Below are 6,286 nucleotides of genomic sequence, written 5' to 3'. Positions count from 1 at the left end.
AAGCTCATCTTCGTGCTTGTAAAGAATGTGCAGAAACAATGGAACTAACTGTAGTACCTTTTGGAGCAGAAGGACTATCACACAGCACAGAAGGCAATTTGGGATTTCGCCCCTAGAGCAATTGATAGGGATCAATCATCAAGAGTGAATTCTTTGCATCAATTGCCCATGCCAGGCAGTGGTCAACTAGCAGTCTGGTTGATCAGTTAAAATTTTATGCAGCATTTCATCAATTGCTGTATGATATCTTTTACAGAATCCATTGCTGAAAGGATTTTCATCTGCAGTATTCATGACAATGATGTTCATGTTTTCACACATCTCTCTGAATTCCTCATTGGTAAATTCCCCTTCATGATCAGCCAGAAACTTAATTGGTGCCCAAGTCCGGTCCCTATCTCCATGCTTTTGATAATAATAAACCCTTCATCTTTGCTATTATTGTGGAAAGATTAAATATGGTCACCAGGGTCTACAAAATGTAGAATGAAAATATTTCTGTCTTTGTTCAATACCTTTAGATCAGGCTACCACTCAGTAAAGTCACATGCCAATGGAAATCTTACATTAGAACCTGGTGGTGTCCACCAATATGTTTTGCAGATTTCACACTTCTCACTAATCTCTTCTATTAGCCTCATACATTGTTCATCAGCCACACCTGCATCTTTTAGCAGGACTTTTAACCTTTGACGAGTAGGCGAACAATTGTCGGTGTAACTTTAAGCTAATTTGCTTTTTTTTTTCCTCGCTGATTCTTATCATTTGACTCCATTAATACTTATTTAAAACTCTGATGTGAAACATTTGTTAAGGGAATACAATAATGTCCTGATGGGTAAATTGCAGATTTACTGACTTTCCAAAAATAATTGTCTTATCATCCTCCATGTCAAGTTGCATTTGTGCCTTTTTCATAGTAAGTTTACTCAACTGCATTGGCATCCCACTAGGTCAGGCAAACCCCACCTGCCAAGACTGAGACACACATTATTTTGCCACATAAACATTAAAACTTTAAAAATTGAGATCTCTGACTGGAAGGACATTTGCATAGTACCAGGCAATGTGGAAAGAAAAGGAGCCAATCCCTGTTCCTCCAATACACAGAAGTGGTCAGACCAGTTTTGGTCACATGACTGACTGGCTGTTGTAGAGTTTTTGAACTCCCAAACAAAGGAATTGCCAGTGAGTCAAAGCCATGTACTCATGGAGTAAAGACCTTCTCCTGGGACTGAGAACATCTCCTCTCCTGCCTGCTTGTCTGTCTGCCTTTATCTCTTCCCAAGGAACTGAATCTTGTGAAAACACATGAAACCAAAAGAGAGAAAGATTTCTTACCTGTACAAGATTTAAGACTAATACTGGGCCCCAATGAACCGCAAGACCATATCTTCAATCAAGGACTACAGTGAGCTGGAGAAACAGTAACAAGATATTGCCACTAACTGTTCGACTTAACTTTTCTTCTGTTCTTTTCTATTCCTGTCTGCATGTTTACATCGTGTGTGCCTGCTAGCGTGAGTGCGTCGTATGTCAGTAGACGTGAATTGTATTAGAGTTTAAGTTTTAAGGTTTTAATAAATTTCCTCTTTCTGCTTAAACCAAAGAAAGCCTGTTTGTTCTCAGTTATTTGCCTGATAATTGGAAACTGAACAAGGATTCACAAAGGGGGAGCTCAAAACACAGTGTGATTGAAATTAAACCCTGTAACAATAAGACCAGGTAAAGACAGCAAGAGACCCCCTAGACATTGCTCACCTGGTCCTAACACTAGTGATGACATTAGTACTTATAAAATAACTTACTCCACCTATTTTAGATGGAATTAAAACTCTCTTTAGTTACCTTAATGTGTTGTCATCACCAAATCTAAAGCAAGTAGTACTTCTATATTTCCTAACCTTACATCGATCCTCACTACTTTGTGAATCAAGGCAACATTTTAACCAATCTGTTCCACATACTGTGTGAGTGTAAGCACTATGTAGCACAGCACACAGAAAGGAGCCTGGGACTAGCACACCCATTACAAGATGAAAACTCTTTATGAACAGTACCATTTGTTCATATTCATCATTATCTCATTCTCTTCCTCAGAATTCTCTGTGTCATTTCACAGACCATGCCTTCCACTTTGGGCAGTTTTTCACATAAAGATACTTCGAATCACACCAAAGCACCGATTAACTGTCCCTTGAGCATTCCTGCGATTCATTCACCTATTATTGCTGTTCCAATTCTGTCTTCTGTTGTAATAGCCAGATCTGATAAAAGTGCTTTCATCCTCATTCTGCCAGCCTTTAACAGTTCCATTGTATTGACAGCTGCATTCAGTATGTGGACCATTTCGAAATCGATCAATCATTGAATCATCCATTCGTTTTGTCACCATGGAATGTCCCATTTGTTCCAAAAAGGCTGAAGGAAATGATTGTTTCTCCAGAAAGTTTCAAGGCAGCAGACATTTGATCCAGCAGGATCTCCTTTGCTGAGAACCAAACACCAGTAAGATCCGGGAGCCTGTCCATATGCAACACTTTAACACAATCCAGTAACTTAAATGCTAGTACTGATCCAGGGATCCCCATACTGAATTTTGTCAATCTTTTATACAATCTGTTAAAGTCTATGATATATTCCTCCATGGAATGAGCATCTGTTTTCTGAAATCTATCCAAGTCTAACCATGGCTCATAAGCATTTAACAGATGAGCTTCTTGTAAATTGCATTCAAGAACTCTAATAGAAGGTCCAAGTCTTCACTATTTTTCAACTAACAATCATCCAGCTTATAAAATACTTTACTTCTGATTTTACTTTTAGTAGGAAACAACACCACTAAGGCCATACCTTGTTTTCTCTTTGGTAGAGACAATCCATACCACACATCCATATCATTCTTCCACTGGTCATATGATTGAGACTCCGAGAGCATCGGAGGATAGCCATCTCCTGAAAAATTATACTTGCTTTCTATAATTTTTCACCATGGCTACTAGGATTGTGGTTTTCTGTCAGAATTTTTTTTCTTAGCTTCCAACCTTAGGTTCTCTGCTATCATATTCTATTTCAGAAAACCAGCTGGAGAAGCACAGAAATGGAGCCAATCTTTACACACTGTTATGACTGATGCAGGAGTAATGCACTGTCAGTTCAGTCCCATTACTCCACATGTCAGAGCATATTATTAAAGTTTTCCTACCTACCAGAAATTAACCAAATTAAGCACTTTATTAGCCCCCCAGAATAAAACAGACCAAACCAGGCATCTTTAAACAACAAAAAATAACTATTTATTAATAAACTAAATCTTAAATACTATTGAGATAAATATATTTCTAAAGACCTTATAACTTACTTTATTTTAACCTTCATGCACACACACATCCATTCAAAAACCAATAGTTAACTGGTTTAAAAAATGATGTTTTCTTAGGAATAAATAAGTAGCTGGTTGTAAGTCCAGGTGATTTACATTCCTGGTTGGTGAGGTGTCCCAGAGTAGAATAGCCAGATGCCACTCAAAATCTCCAGGCAAATTCAATGAACACAGTCTTTAAGATAGGCATTCAAAGCACTTAAGTTGCAGCAGGTGTCACACAGTTCTTTCAACAAGGAATATAGCAATGGGTCTATTTGGATTTTAAAATCAGTAGTCCTTCAATAGAAACTTTACTGAGAATTCCAACAAACACAAAAAAAACAACAGAGAGTCACTCCTGACATAAAGAATTCTTAGAGTTTGGAAGTAAAAAGGAATTTACTACTTCCAACAATGCAAGTGTTCTTTTACAGGTTTTTTTCTCCTTAGGCATAACAGAGCCTGAAGATAAATGTAGATTTTTTTCTGCTAAGAGAGAGGGATCCTTCCTTTCAGTGAGCACACTTCGCTGGTTTCCAGATCAAACTAGTTTCAGCCAGTCTTTACACACAGTCAAATTGATACATTACGGAACGTGACTTCTTTCTCCTGCAGTTGCCTTGGAAACAGGCTTGCTGCTGGCAGACTGTGCCCAGAGAGAATCTAAAAGCTACTCTCTCCTCCTTAAAGGTACACTTCCCCCCTTACTTTTTAAACAGAGGGAAAAAAGATCTACACTTGCATGACACCTCTGCCCTTGGCGAAATGAAACACCATTCTTAAAATGCGTTTCAATACAATGCAAAACAGAAACTGAAAAAAAACTCAACATATTTTCACATTCATGCCTCCATTCACTCTGATAATTAACAGAACCTTTCTTTCTACCATTGCCATTCATGTAACTTAACAAGGTTAAATTCGTGATAAAACGTCAGCAATAACATTGTTTTTCCCCTAATTATGTACAATCCTCAAATGATAAGGCTGTACAATATTCTAGCATTTTGGTTTTAAAATTTTTCCACAATATGGTCAGTGTAAATTCATGTTTCTTTATAGTCTTGGCGGACATACTCTTCGAAATGTTTGAGATCCAGCAAAAGTCCTAATGTTTCTTTTTCCACAGTGGAATACCTTTTTTGGTGGCAATTTAGTTTTCTTGAAAAGTACCCTACTGGTTTTTCTATGTCCGGTTCGTCATCCTGCAATAGGACTGCACCAACCCCCAGGTCGCTAGCATCAATTGCTATCTTGAAGGTTTTATCAAAATTTGGAGCAGCCAACACTGGTTCATTAATCAAGATTGCCTTTAGCTTCTCAAAAGCTGCCTGGTATTCATCTGACCATACTACTTAGCTTTTCTTTTTTTGTAGCAAATTGGTTAGTGGAGCAGCTACAGTACGAAAATTCCGTACAAACGTTCTGTAAAAACTGCACATCCCCAAAAACCTCATTATTTCATGCTTAGATTTAGGGATCGGGAACTCCACTAAGGCTTGTACTTCTGCCATTTTTGGCAATACTTGTCCTTGCCCCATTACGTGTCCGAGGTAAGTTACTCTTGCTTTTCCAAAATCACGTTTTGCCAGATTTATCACTAAGCCTACTGCTTGCAGTTTTTTCAAACAGAGCTTTTAGCTGGTTTAAGTGTTCTTGCCAAATGTTACTGTACATCATCCAGTTAAACTATACAGTTGGGAACACTGGCTACCACCTGATTCATTAATCTTTGAAAAGTGGCTGGGGCATTTTTTCAGCCCAAATGGCATCACCTGGCACGAATAAAAAAACATCTGGTGTGACAAAAGCTGATATGTCTTTGGCTAGAGGAGTCAAAGGAACTTGCCAGTATCCCTTTAACAAGTTGATCTTGGTAAGAAACCTAGCATTGCCTAGTCTGTGAATATAGTCTTCTGAACATGGTATTGGGTAGGAGTCTGCCTTCATTATTGCATTGACTTTTCTATAGTCTATGTAAAGTTGGGTTGACCAGTCAGGTTTAGGCACTAGAACTATTGGTGAACTCCAGCTGCATTGACTAGGTTCGATTAAGTTGTTTTCCAGCATGTATTGATTTCTGCTTTTACTGGGGCCTATTTGTCCGGACTGAAGCGATAAGGATGTTGCTTTCAAGGAACGGATTCCCCTATATCCACATCACGTGTGGCTAAAGTTGTACATCCTGGCTTATCCCTAAAGACTCTTAAATGTTGTGAAAAGCGTGGTTAGGTCTTCACGTTATTTTACATCTAAGTGCATGTTGTCCAATTTTCTTAGCCATTCTGCATTCGCTAATCGGATAGTTGGAGGTTCAATCTGTCACTATCCTTTTCCTTCTCAACAGTCCCGATGACCTGACATACCTGTACTGGGTTATCCTCCTCCCTGCGATAATATTGTTTTAACATATTGATATGACACAACCAATTCTTCTTTCGGCAATCAGGGGTGTCGATCAAGTAATCTACCTTACCCACTCTTTTAATCACTTCATATGGACCACTGAACCGTGCTTTTAATAGTTCCCCCTGTAACAGTAACAGCACCAATACTTCATCCCCTGGTTGAAAATTGCAGGTCTTTGCATTCTTGTCTGCCCATTTTTTCATATTGGCTTTAAAGGTGTTCCTGAGCCATACCGCAAGCTTTTGTGAGCCTTTCTCAGAACACAGATAGATAGTCTAGTATGAAAGATTCATTCCTTTGTTCTAAGAATCTGTCTTTGATGAGTTTTAGAGGATCTCTTACTTCATGTCCGTAAACCAATCTGAAAGGACTGAAACCTGTAGACTCATTCAGTGAATCTCTGGTAGCAAATAAAAGTAAGTCTAGTCCTTTATCCCAGTCATGTGGATATTCGTGACAGTATGTTCTAATCATTATTTTGAGAGTTTGGTGGTATCTCTCTAAAGTTCCCTG

The sequence above is a fragment of the Heterodontus francisci genome, chromosome 19, assembly GCF_036365525.1.
Source record: "Heterodontus francisci isolate sHetFra1 chromosome 19, sHetFra1.hap1, whole genome shotgun sequence".
Lineage (NCBI taxonomy): Eukaryota > Metazoa > Chordata > Chondrichthyes > Heterodontiformes > Heterodontidae > Heterodontus > Heterodontus francisci.
This window is presented reverse-complemented; position numbering follows the sequence as displayed.